Raw genomic sequence first — 14,423 nt, forward strand, 5'->3', positions numbered from 1 at the left:
ATGAATTCCTTCAGAACTCTTGGGTGACTACTATCTGGTCCTGGTGTCTTATTACTGTTTAATTTATTAATTTGTTCCAATACCTTCTCTACTGACATCTCAATCTGGAACAGTTCCTTAGATTTGTCACCTAAAAAGAAAGGCTCAGGTGTGGGACTCTCCCTCACATTCTCTGCAGTGAAGACCCCTGAAAAGAATTCATTTAGTTTCTCCTGTAGCACTTTGATCGTCCAGTGGCCCCACTGAATTTTTGGGCAGGCTTCCTGCTTCAGATATACTTTTAATATGTTATTCGTTTTTGTGCCTTTTGCTAGTTGTGCTTCAAAAAAAAAAATTTGGCCTAATTATACTTGTCTTGCTAGAGTTTATGCTCCTTCCTATTTTCCTTAGTAGGATATGCAAAAAAGGGGGGAAAAACTGCTTTAACGGCAGGACAAAGCTTGTGGCACTAGAATGATGGCATTGGGCTGGTGCAGTGCACCAGCCACATTTGAAAGGGTATTACATGGCATTCCCCTCTGTCTCAGCCCGTCTGTTATACCTAGGTGATAATTTGGTGCATGTTCCAAACTTTGACTAGCTGTTTGTGTCAAAAAGGGACAATAGTATTGTGTCACTGTGTCAGTGCTGAATCATATAACTCTTAAAGGTGATAGATGAAAGGACAGGAAACCTGAAATAAAGGAAGAGAACTTGCCTGGAAATAGTGCCCTGCAATGATGAGACCTGGTTTCAGCTTTCTGTATACATAGAACCAGCTAGTCTAGTCAAAGGTCCTGATCCTGCAAACACTTACAGGCATAGGCAGTTTCACTCCAATTGGCAATCCCATTGAGTTCAACTGGGGCCACCTGCTGAAGTGGAGTTACTTACCCACATCTGTGTTGGCAGGATTAGATGCTAAAGCAGGAACAAGTGAAAACTGGCTTCCTCTCATCGTGACAGTCCCCATATTTGTACCAAAACACAAAGGATTCCCAAGTTGCACTGGTCAAAACAACAAGGGTCAGATTAACCAGCCTGGGCTGCTCCCAGCCATCATGCAAAGCCGCTGGAAACCTGACTGCCTCACTTGAGTGATTGCAAAGCAGTCAGTATTAGTCGGTCTGGCCCAATATTTTCATGTGCTTGCGACTGTGGGATTTGATTTATGGTTTTGTCTCCTGAATAAATGCCATAAAGGAGCAACCCCATGGTTTTATTCCTGTAACCCTTGTCCTCCTTCACCCCCATCATTTGCCCACTCATTGTTGGTCCCTCTTGTTGCATCCTGTCTCAGAGGAAAGAAGGAGCTTTTGGGGCGGTGAGCACTTCTCTCTGTCATGTAAAGTACCAAGCACATCTTAGCCACTCTCACTGATATTCCCAGTTGCTTTATTTAAATCTAATCACCTTCAGCCCAGCCTGTGTCTCTGAGACTTTGGAATATGCCTGAATCAATGTGCTGTAGTATTTCAAGGTTGCAGGGCCCTTCGAGCCATATCCTCTTCTGGCTCCTCTTTCTCTGATATGTGCAGGGAGTTTGCTCCAACATCACACCCCAGCACGTTCCGAATGAAGGCAGCACCACACCGTGATCTTGTTCTGAATGTCATTCTTCATTTCCTTTGATACTTTAATGTAATGAACCCCTCCTTTTTAATAAAGGACCATGCTAAGTGGTCACCAGACGCCAACTTTCTGGAGAAACTTAATCTTCCTGCAAGCAAAGAGGAAATAAGACTGAGAACGTAATCCTGCTCCACTAAAGTCAGTGGGAGTTTTGCCACTAGTTTCAGGGCAGCAGGCCCTTGGTGCATGGTCTACCTGGATGCAGGAAAAGAAGTAGAAAAAACCCCGGTAGTGCTCTCCCACCATAGAGTGCATCTTTGGCTTTGCCTTTTCCCCTCCCTTACTTCACCTACATTTTCTTCTCTTTTCATGTTTTGTTCTTTTGCTGTTTTCCCTCCTTTTTTCCTATTGTGACCTATTTTCTCTCTCTCATTTTTTATGGGGTGGGGGTGTCTTAAAATATTAACTTCTTTCCTCTATCTCCTCACCTATTGTCCTGTGACAATCAGCATGCAGCCCCAATTCACCCGTTCGTCAATCTGATTCTTCAGTGAAGAACATTATAGGAATTCCTAACAGATACAGCTAAAGAAGGTGAATCAGTTTCCTTTTGGAGCACAGAGAGATGCTGTCCCCATCCCAAAGAATTTACAGTCTAAAGTCTCAGTCACCCAAGCTGCTCCATGCAAAGAATTTGCACTCTCATGAAGTCCCACTGACTTCAGTTTAGGTCTGTGTGGGTACATAGGTCTGCCTACCTGGAGCACCTTGCAAGACTGACTTGCTAAAGGCCATACAGAAAAGAAACTAGCCATTCTGATATTCGCTCCCCTCTTTTTGGTAACTGCACAGCTCAAGGTAAAAGAGAAGGATACATTTTCACGGACATGTGCAGAACTATTGCTGACACATACTGCACCATGGAAATTTATATCATAAGCTGCATCAAAGATTTATATAACATTACCATGACCGCTAGATTAGCTGTGAAAACACATTGCTGTCACAAGAGCTGTTGCTGTTGTCCCAATTTACTTTTATTTCCTTTAGTAGGTTAAAATCTTGTACACTTTTGCTGTCTGTTTCATTTTCAAGAATACTAAATTGCAGCACCAGTCTGACAAGATTAAAAGACTCCCTAAAATATTTATTATACTTAGGGAAATAGCAAGATTATTCTTGTAGCTGGAGAAAATTACAGAGCATATTTGGGCATTTTCTGTACTGTCTGCAGTATGTCTAATTGTAGATAACAAAACATTAGTCAGTGAGCCAGACAGGCCATGCAGATAGTAGTTATTAAACCTTCTGAAAATTGGAAATTTGCTTGTTTAGAAGACCAGGTGTCTAAAAACCATAGCAAGAATTTTCTGAGTATTGAATGATCCTGAAATTGAAAGTTTATCCTGTATAGTCATGAAAGAGTTCAGACGTCAAAATGTGACCTCAGTTTCTGCTTGTCTGTCACAAACTTTTCAGAATCTTTTTATTAAAAGTTACGACATTTTTCATATTAGAAATGTGACTTTGTAAGTGAATGTTTCAAATGAGAAGCTTCCAATTGAATCTTTCAAGCTGACTCCTCATCACTGCTGTGTCGTTCTGTAGTTCCGATGGTCCAAACCTGGTGGGATCCGTGACCCATTCTGGAATGTAGCACACACTCCTGGCCAGTACTTATGTTACCTCAGTCTAGAATGATGTAAGATTTCAAAAGTCAGTGGAGTATGGGACTGGTTAGTGTTTGGATGAGAGACCATCCCCCAGGGAAACTGAGGCACTATGGGAAGTGGTACTAGTGATTCAGTAGATGGCACTCTTCCCTCTGAGTCCTTAGTGAATCATTGAACCAATGTGGATGCTAAGGAGTGCTGACATTAGCTAGGCAGGTGAGCTGAAACTACAGCTTACTATGTAAAACATCTCATTTTACTGTAACCTTGTCCCTCTCCTCACTTTGGTATGTTTTATGACAAGAGGAAACAGGAGCATAAACCTAGATTGCAAGCTCTCTGGGGCAGAGACTGTCTTTGAATTCCATGTCTGTCCCTGGGAACATGAGTCCTGGATGAGTATGCTAAGCACTGCTGTAAAACAAATAAATAGCAGCAATAACTATGAAGTTCTGTCTTTCACATAAGTTAAGATGTTGAGTCTCTGACTGCTTGCCATTAAGGATCCCATGGCACATACTGCAACAGAACTAATCAACAGAGCTGTGAGAAACCTTCTAGAGCCATTCTATTGCTAGTTTATATTGCTGTAACTAATAATCATAAATAACCATAAAATAGATGTAAGCGGCTGTAAAGGATGCTGTGGTACCAATCTAAGGTAGTCCTTGGTATTGTGCCAATGGGTTTCATTGTGGTTATGGAAGCAATAAAGTATTGATTTATTATGACAAGATTCTGGTTTTTGCCATTTTCCTAGGAAATTTAAATGTTTCCATTAAGAACTTCTAACCCTCTTAGGAGGCATCATAGATGGGATTCAGGTTATACATAGGGTAGCATAGTGACGTTTCTTAAGACAGACAACCCACGTTATGGTGGAGATCATATGCAGTAAGAAAGAGAGAGAAGAAATCAAGTATATGTAACAATTTATTCATTTGTCCATGATACTTCAAAAAAGATCTGCCAGTCTACTGGTTCCAGACTTTGTGTCTCTGCCTAGATTTGTGTACAGTACCCATTATTGTGAGACTTAGCATCTCCCAAAATTATAGTACGCACATAAAGATATATTTCTCTCTCTCTCTCTTTCTTTCCTCTAGTCTGCAGGGATGGAATTATTTATCTGTTGAGTTTGTTTTTTGATGATGATTGTGACGGTTCTTGGATGCCCATGACTGTGAGTCACCTTGTTTCTCTCACTGGAGGCAAGGGGGTTAGACAATATCTTTGTCTTGCCATAGATCCTCCACAAAAAAAGCTCATCATAATAAAAAAAGGTAGGAATATACCAATGAGAACACTAAATTTATTATTATAAATTTTCCTCTATTGGGAAAGAATAAGAAGGGCAGAGCTACCTCTGCCATTAATCACATTCTCTAGCTTCATCATTTGTGTTCCCTGGTATCATAAACAAAACCCACCTAATACAGAGTGCTGATTACAGTCTACACTTTAAACAAACCTGGAAAACTGAGGGGATGTCTACACTACCACTTAAGTCAATCTAACTTATGTCACTCAGCGGTGTGAAAAAGCCTCGCCTCCCTGAGCAACACTACTTCCGCACTCTCCACACTGGCACTTTGTTGGCGGGAGATGCTCTTCTGCTGACATAGCTTCTGCTTCTCACTGAGGTGGAGTAATTATACCGATGGGAAAGCACTCTCCCATCAGCATAGCGTGTCTTCACCAGGTGCGCTACAGCGGCACAGCTGCATCGGTGCAGCTGTGCTAATGTAGCACTGTAGTGTAGACTTGCCTTGAGATAGATGGAGTAGCAATGTTTATTGTCTTATGAAGCAGAAAATGACATGTTCCAGGTATATCAATGGAGTTGTTTATAGAGATAACTGATTGATTATAAAGCTAAATACTGAGTTAGTATGGGCAACAAGGATTCCAAAATAAGAGGTTAGAAACCTTAGCTAGAAAATATACCTGAAGAATATGAGGTCCTTTTTGTTGACTGATGTAAATCTGAAATGAGTGAATTCCCAGATCAGTTAGAGTTAACAAACAGGGAAAGGGAAGTATATCCCATCTTGTTTAGGATCTTAGCCCTGGTCTACACTAGGACTTTAGGTCGAATTTAGCAGTGTTAAATCGATGTAAACCTGCACCCGTCCACACGAGGAAGCCCTTTATTTCGACTTAAAGGGCTCTTAAAATCGATTTCCTCACTCCACCTCTGACAAGTGGATTAGCGCTTAAATCGGCCTTGCTGGGTTGAATTTGGGGTACTGTGGACACAATTCGATGGTATTGGCTTCCGGGAGCTATCCCAGAGTGCTCCATTGTGACTGCTCTGGACAGCACTCTCAACTCAGATGCACGATTGTTTGCTGTTGCTCTGACGCAGGGAGGGGCGACTGACGACATGGCTTACAGGGTTGGCTTACAGGGAGTTAAAATCAACAAAGGGGGTGGCTTTACATCAAGGAGTATTTCAGGCAGGACTTCACGGAGGGTTCCAATAAGAAATGGTGCACCTAAGTTATTGTTCTTATTGGAACAAGGAGGTTAGTCTGGCCTCTGATTGATACATGGCTAGATTTACCTCGCTGCACCTTCTCTGTGAGTGACTGCACTGTGACCTAGAGGAATGAGTCCCCTAGACGGGGGGTGAGGGGGGTTTGCAAATGAGTACAAAACAAATCTGGTCTATTTCTTGTTTTGATACACTCCATCTATCTTTTACATCTTTGGCTGGCAGCAGACGGTGCAGAAGGACTGCAAGCCATCCACATCTCATGGCTGCTCGGCAGAAGATGATACAATAGGACTGCTAGCAATCCGTAGCACCTGCCTGCTCACCATAAGATGGTTCAATAGGACTGACTGCAGGACTAAAGAGAATCACCTGATCAAGTCACTCCAAATTTAGTCCCTGCGCCCATGTCTGCCCAGGCGCTCCTGATCGACCTCACAGAGGTGACCAGGAGCACCTCGGACATGACGATGACGGCTACCAGTCGTACTGTACCGTCTGCTGCCACAAGGCAATGGGTTGATGCTGCTGTGTAGCAATGCAGTACCGCGTCTGCCAGCACCCAGGAGACATATGGTGACAGTGAGCTGAGCGGGCTCCATGGTTGCCGTGGTATGGCGTCTGCACAGGTACCTCAGGAAAAAAGGTGCGAAACGATTGTCTGCCCTTGCTTTCACAGAGGGAGGGAGGGAATGGGGGCCTGACGATATGTACCCAGAACCACCCGCGACAATGTTTTAGCCCCATCAGGCATTGGGATCTCAACCCAGAATTCCAATGGGCAGCGGAGACTGCTGGAACTGTGGGATAGCTACCCAGAGTGCAACACTCCGGAAGTCAACTCTCGCCTCGGTACTGTGGAAGCACTCCGCCGAGTTAATGCACTTAATGCACTTAGAGTATTTTCTGTGGGGACACACACACTCGAATATATAAAACCGATTTCTAAAAAACCGACTTCTATAAATTCGACCTAATTTTGTAGTGTAGATATACCCTATGTTGTTCAGTCAGGACAGAAGTCAAATTCAGACACCCCTGTTGCAGGGCCTAAGTTACTGCAGCTTCTCTGCAGAGTTTTGGCTCAAGCTGGAGGGAGAATATGCTTATAAAATTTGCAGAGGATGCCAAACTGGGAGGGGAGGCTAGCACTTTGGAGGACAGGAGTAGGATTCAAAATGACCATGATCAATTGGAGATTTGGTCGGAGTTCAACAAGATGAAATTAAATAAAGACAAGTGCAAAGTACGCCACTGAGGAAGGAAAACTCAGTTGCAACACTACAAAATGGGGAATAATTGGGTGGGTGGGAGTACTGCTGAAAAGAATCTGGGGGTTATAGTGGATCACAAATGAATATGATTCAACAATACGATGCAGCTGTGAAAAAGGCTAATATCATTCTGGGGTGTACTAACGTGAGTGTCATCTGTAAGACACAGGAAGTAATTGTCCTGCTCCGCTGGGTACTGGTGAGGCCGCAGCTGGAGTACTGTGTTCAATTCTGGGTGCCACACTTTAGGAAAAATATCAGAGTATCCAGAGGAGAGCAACAAAAATGAATAAAGGTTTGGAAAACCTGACCTGTGAGGAAAGGTTAAAAAAACTTGGTATGTTTAGTCTTGAGAAAAGACGACTGAAGGGGGACCTGGTAACAGTCTTCAAATATGTTAGGGGCTGTTATAAAGAGGACTATGATTAGTTGTTCTCCATGTCCACTGAAGGCAGGACAAGAAATAATAGGCTTAATCTGTGGCAAGAGAAATTTAAGTTAGATAGTAGGAAAAACTTTCTAACTATAAAGATAGTTACGCTCTGAAACAGACTTCCAAGGGAGGCTGTGGAAGCCCCATCACTGGGAGTTTTAAAAAACAGATTAGACAAACCCCCATCAGGGGTGATCTAGGCTTAGTTGGTTCTGGCTCAGCACAGGGGACTGGACTTGATGACTTCCCGAGGTCTCTTCCAGCCCAACATTTCTATGATTCTGTGCCCCAGACACTCCACTGCTCAACTGCTACAATAGGGCTTGCGAGGGAATCCTCAGAAAGCTGCTTTACCAACTGTCTTGTACAGTTCCTATGCCAGAATCGGACTCTTTTACCAAAATAAAGGGGCCAGAGCAGGGGTGAGAATCTCCCTCAAGTTTCTTCTCATTGCTTGTGCCTCTCTGCCCATCTGCTCCAGGGTTGGAGTAAGCAGGAACTCGGTCCTGTGCACCGCCTCACGCGCAGATGTAAGGGGCGTTCTTACTGCCCTGTGGGAGCATGTCGTAGAGATCACAATCAAACCTCTGTTGTTTGTCTGTTCAGACAACTCAATAAACCAGCTAATGTTAGCAAAGTTACATGGATTGGAAGACATGCTGGAGAAATGTCTTCTATTAGAGTTGCTGGTGTGTCTGAGTTTAGAAAGGGATTGATGTACGTAGAATGGTAACTACTGCTTCAGTAAAACAGATGGAATGTTTCAACATTTTTCTAGAGTACTATTGGGAAATAACTGATCAAGATAAGTATCAGATGGCTTTGGTCATTGCTAGGCAATATTTGGTGCTATTTCCTGTCTACCTAAGTAAGGAATATAGGAATTATTTTTCTATTAATAGGATAAGTACTTATTAGTGTGACTTCAAGATCCGATGGCTGGAAGTTGAAGCTAGACAAATTCAGACTATAACTAAGGTGTAAATTTTTGGCAGTGAGGGTAATTAACCACTGGAACAATTACCAAGGGTTGTGGTGGATTCTCTCACTGACAATTTTTATATCAAGACTGGATGTGTTTCTAAAAGATATTCTGTAAGAATTATTTTGGGGAAGGTCTCTAGCCTGTGCTGTACAGGAGGTCAGACAGATGATCACAGTTGCCCCTTCTGGCCTTGGAATCTATGATTCTTTGAAAAGAATCTAATGGAAAAAATCCCGGAATTTTCAAAGTATCCTATTCTTGTACTACACCAGGGAAAACAGCTTTTACAGTTCTTAATATGAAGAGGTAAATAAATAGTAGTTTGAATTATTTGGGGCACAAATTACAGTGTGGAGAGATTTGTTAAATCACTAACTAATTCTCCCTGAATTGTGTGAATGGAGGAGAGTAGGATACTGTATTGGATCCAATAGCACACAGATTGGACCTCTTTATTAGGATGAAAGGTGGAAGTGGCGTTACTGGGGTTAGCATGTTGTGCGTGTGGAGAAGTTGCTGTAGGATAACTGAGGAGTACACCATGCCATCTGTCAGTGCTTCATTTTCTAAGATTTACTTGGATTCTTAGTGTCTTATTTCAAGAGCAAGGAGACATTATCACTAGACTGACCAGGCCATTTGCCTATTTTGTTATTGATGTCACTTGTAGCTCCTATGGTCAAGATACTAGACCTCACATATATTTAAAAAATCTGCTAGAAGAGAATGCCTGAGAGTAAAGCAGTCTTGAAAATGATAAACAAAAGGAGTGACCTGTGCCTCCTATGTGCGGCTCTGATAGTGCAAAGAGAATGGAAATCTGGATTAAACGTCGAGTTGGGGATTGCCTTTGCATAGGGGAATCCCTGGCTAGTATAAAGTTAGTATAGCTAGCTGTACACCATGTCTTCCCTTTGCATAGCTTGCTGAGGATGTGCCGGGGCAGGAGTGGATGTGGCTGGAGCCTATTTCACTTGGTTAAAACAGTTGAATGCCGCCCTGGAGAACTGGATTCTGTTTCTGCCACTGCCACATACGATACTATGCGATGCTGGGCAAGTCATTTAAACTAGATTTTTCGCAGGTGGTCTCTAACTGTATGTTCCTCATTATCTAGGTGACTGACTTGAGACCCTGGGGTCTGATTTGTGAAGTGCTGAGTGCTCAAGATTGCAACTGAAAACAGTGGGAGCTGTGCTTTGAACAAATAAAGTTCTAGAAAATGCTCCGTTCTCTGGAAAAATCAGGCCATAGGCATTGCAAATTGGACACTCAAAATTAATATATACTTTTAACAAATAATGTCACTGTGCCTCAATGCCCCATCTGTAAAATGGGAATAATAACACCACTTCACGTCCTGGGGATGTTGTGAAGCTACATTTATTGTTTGTGAAGCACTCTGATGCTACAGTAATGAGCGCCATAAGGTACATGAGGAAATTAATACTTCTTTATTCAGAGCAGGGTTTAAATAATGTGCAGGAGATAAGGCATGAGACCATGCATTGAAGACTGATGGTAAAACAAAATTTTGAATAGCTTTTCATTAATAGATCATTGTCTATCCTGTGCACTGAATGGGACAGAGGTCCTGTGGAAAACTATTATGTGGATCAAGTAATGAAATACTGCATCACAATGCATACACTCAAGGGGACTGAATTCAGATTGCATGGGCGACCTTAATTCTCATGTTCCCTAAATTCTGAGTGCTTAACTTTACAAACTTAATGTTTTATTAACATAGTTTTTTGTATGTAATTTTTATGTAGTGTGACCTGTAGTAGAAGGAAATTACTCCGTGATAAAGTAAGCTGCTGGTATGGCACAGTACTGACCAGTTCTTTCATCTGGATTTCTAAATCTGGTGATAACTAGAGCTGGTCAGGACATTTTTGATAATTATTTTTTTCACTGAAGAATTCTGATGTTTCAGAACTGAAACTGTTTGTGGGAAAAGGTCAGTTTTGACAAATTTTTGAACTCAAAAACACACGGGGGGAAATGTTTTTCAAAATTGTTGAAATGTCCCACTTTGGCATTATTTTTTATATGAAATATTTTGTTCTTTTGGTTCAACATGACTTTTTGTTTTGAAATGTAACTTAATTTTTATCAAAAAGAGATTTAAAAAGAGAAAAGGGTTAAAATTGTAAGAAAACATTTTGATTGACCCTAACGAAATATTTTCAAGATTTCAAGATTTTGAATTTTTATCTTGATTTGGGAAGGAAAAAATTTCTCCACAAATTATAGCTCCAATTTTTCTTCTTATAAAACCTGTTCCATGAGTTCTGGCAGCACTTTCCCCTTCACCTCTTTCATTGGTTATGCTGTCCAAGGCCCTATTAACATCATCGGTGACCCTGAACTCAATATTCTCTGTGTCTCAGTTCACCATCTGTAAAATCAGGATAATAATACGTACAGCTCAATTCATGAGTGTTTGTAAAGCACATTGAGATTCTTGGATGGAAAGGGCTGTGGAAATGTATCTTTAGTCTGGCAGATGAAAGTGCTACCTTCTTATATGAACAGCTGTGAAGTGTGTGTGTACGGAGGAAGGTAGCTATTTTTCATTTTTCTGTGGGTGAGACATTGTCGGTTGTAGAATGTTCACTGTAATTCATAAGTGCTTTTTAATTGCTCAGGCACTTCAATGGGAGCTTAGGGCAATGTGAAATATATGAAGTTACAAACTGTGAAAGCATAAGAGACAAGTTGAAGAGGCAGGAGGCCATTTGCAGAACCAGTTTGGATTACATGTGGGTTTCATTATATCTGAACCAACAGAGACCGTGTGTGTGTGGGAAGGGGAGTTTGATAAAAGGTGTCCATTTTGTTTTGGCCCATTGGGGACAGTGAAGAGACTGAAAGGGGTTTGCCTGAGTCTGAGAAGAGATGGAGTGGTGTTATTGTTTCACCAGAAACCAGGGTTACTGACCTCTGGTTAGAGCAACTCCCATCTTCAGAGGGGTTGGGCAACTTGGAATGATCCCAAGTTAGAATTGCTCTGCCACTTGTTGACTGGACTGCTTCACTGGACCAGCATGGTGCTGTCAAGATCTTCAAGCGCTCCCACACAAGTGTTTGTAACTCTTGACATTCAGAGGAGTGCACACTCGGAGGTGGGGTAACTGATGCCAGTGTAAGTGTAAGCTGGTTAAGTTTCATTTACTGCTGTAAACTGCATTTATTAATTGATTTATTGAAGTGCCCTCCATTGATTTAAAGTGGCTGTGACATTTTAATTAATCTCAATCTGTTATCCCGTTTCTCTGCATTAAGTAAAGGGGTGTTACAACCAATATTTTCTTAAATTAGGGTTATGTTGTTTATAATTGGTGCTTTTGAGTTAGACCCATTGCATAGATTAGCTCAGGTTTATTCCTGGAGGCTCCCAAGGCAGGCCAGTGAGCGTGTACGGGCCCAGCCAGGTAGAGGCACTGCCAAGATTAATTTCCATTATAAGGAAGAGGACTGCAGCGGAGGGGTGGATAGAGGATTCCCACCTATCCGGCATCACCACTGGGATACTCAGGATCTCCTTTACAGTCAACAACATCAGCTCCCAGGTGAGTGTTGCCTGCTCCTGAGTACACCAGCAAGGAAAGGGGGGTTACCCCTCCTACATTTTACAGAGACTTCTGCTCTATTGCTCCAGCACGGTGCTGCACTGACTCCAAGGCAGTGCTTGAGTCATGCCGGAACATTTCAGAACGCCATTCTTCAACTTTTTAGAGGAGCTGGTACATCTTCCCTCCCCTGCTGCAGCGCATCCTCCAGGCCGGCAGAGCCCAGTGCCAGGCTTTGGTGGGGGGAGGGAGGGGCACAGTGATGGGTCAGCACAGAGAGAGCCAGGGATGCAGAGACAGGGCAGGGGAGCATGAGGGCTGGAGTTGCTGGCAGCCCAAGGTGGAGCCAGAGCCGGGTGATGTCAGGAGCCAGGTGGTGGGGCACCCAGACAGCGGAGCCCCCCATGAGGAGCAGGAGCTGGACAGGATCAGACTGAGGAGCAGGTAGGAGCTGCTGCGACCCACCACCACTTCCCAGCATGGAACTAGCTGCACCCCCTCTTCCCTGCACACTGAGTCTCAGTAGTTCCCCTCCTATTACTCCGCCCTTCCCCATCCCCTTCACAACGAGCTTCGGCCACCCAGGAGGTGGGAACAGGATGGACTCTGCAGAGAGTCCACTATCCTCAGTTCCCCACCCACGAGGCCTCCCATTGCTCAGCGTTCTAGCAGTTCTTTTTTTGAGAACTCCATCACTGCTCCAAAGGATTCCCCATCAACAGGATTCAACCCATTGTGTCTGAAGTGTCACTATTCCTCCTTATTTCTGATCAATCTTTGTGCAGAAAGAGAACACCCCAGTGAATCAATATTTAGAGAGAGCAGTTGCCAAACTGAACACACATGGCAAAAAAATAAACTCGTCAGTGTGGTTTTGAAATCACACTCTCACTTTGGTGCACAGTTCGGAATAATAATTCCTGGCTGGCTTTTGGCTTTGCTGCTCTTAACATGCTCAGCATGTCCTTCCTTAATGGCTTTTTTCTAGCTGGGAGATTTTCAGTTGTTTTTCTGCCTCCGGATGCGTCATTTCTCCACTTCCCGCATCGCTGGCTTACAGGCCTCTCAGAACTTTATATCAGAGGCTTCTTTCCTGCTATTCCAGTATATAACCCCCATGTACATGTGGGTTGCTCTGTACATGGTTTCTGTTTGAGAAGAAAAGGCTTATCTGGTGCCCTTTGCCCCCGTAGGCAGGCTGATTCTGTGTATGGCATTAGTGGCTATAGGAAAAGATAGATGTAATGGAACACATTCTGCACTAAATTACACTTCAGACAACTCCACTGATTCTAGTGGCATGGCATAGGCTGTAAGAAAACAGAATATATATATAGATAGCCTGTGCCACTCCATTAGTATCAGTGAAATCGGTATCTGGAATTTAATGTAATAAAGTTCCAGAAATACAAGGCTGGAAGAAAGTATACTGAGGCCAAATATAGTTATACCAGTGTAGCCTCATTTGACTTCAGTGGAATTACACTAGTGCAGCTGAGAGGCCAAATTGGCTCTGAGCAGAAGTGGGCCTTATTCCCATACAGAGCATATGCAGTGTAATGAGATGTAAAGACGATCCCTCTAACTTTGTTGAAGGATGGATTTACCTTCATGCTTAACTAGCCTCAATCTAAAATCAGAATTTTATTAGAGTTAGATTGTGACATTAGGCAGAATCCTTGTGGGACAGATAATCAACTCTCTTTACCCATCAGGAGTTGCTCCAAGAGGCACTGTGTCTGAGACACGCCATTGTGTCACAATCACCCCTCCTGTTTTCTTCTTTGCTACTGATGGATAATAGTTATCAGCTACTGGCCCATACCAGGAACAGATTAAAACAGCTCTTGAAACTGGCTCTGCTGTGCTGGTGGGCATGCTGAGAGAACAGAGCCAAAGCTGTGCCTATTCCAGTGGTTCCCTGACTGTGGGTGGTGACCCAAATGGGATCATGCCAACAGCAGATGGGGTTGCAGTGATCCCTAATGTGCAGAAGACACCATTTTGCTCTACAAAATGGTATCCTCTGTGCAATGTGACCTCACCCATATGGTGCCTGGGAGGTCACGCTGTGCGGAGGATGCCATTTTGCTCTTCAAAATGACGTCCTCCATGTTGTCTAGGTTCCCGGCAAAAAATACTTCATTAAAATGGCATCCTGCCAGTAAAAAGTTTGGGAATCCCTGACCCATTGCCTACCCTTAAATGGATTAAATTCCAGATCCTCAGAGGTATTTAGTTGCCTAACTTCTGTTGAACTCAGTGTATTAATTTATATTGACTCAATGGTCCCAAAGAGTAAAAGGCATTAATATGACCCTGTTGATGTCCAGCATTAAACAGTGTTAAACAAGGTTGGGGGTATGCTATACAAAGACCTCAGCATGCTTAGTACCATGGCAAACATGCCAGGAAATTCATACTGAAGGTTA

This window comes from Chelonia mydas, chromosome 4 (genome assembly GCF_015237465.2).
Source record: "Chelonia mydas isolate rCheMyd1 chromosome 4, rCheMyd1.pri.v2, whole genome shotgun sequence".
NCBI classification, from domain to species: domain Eukaryota; kingdom Metazoa; phylum Chordata; order Testudines; family Cheloniidae; genus Chelonia; species Chelonia mydas.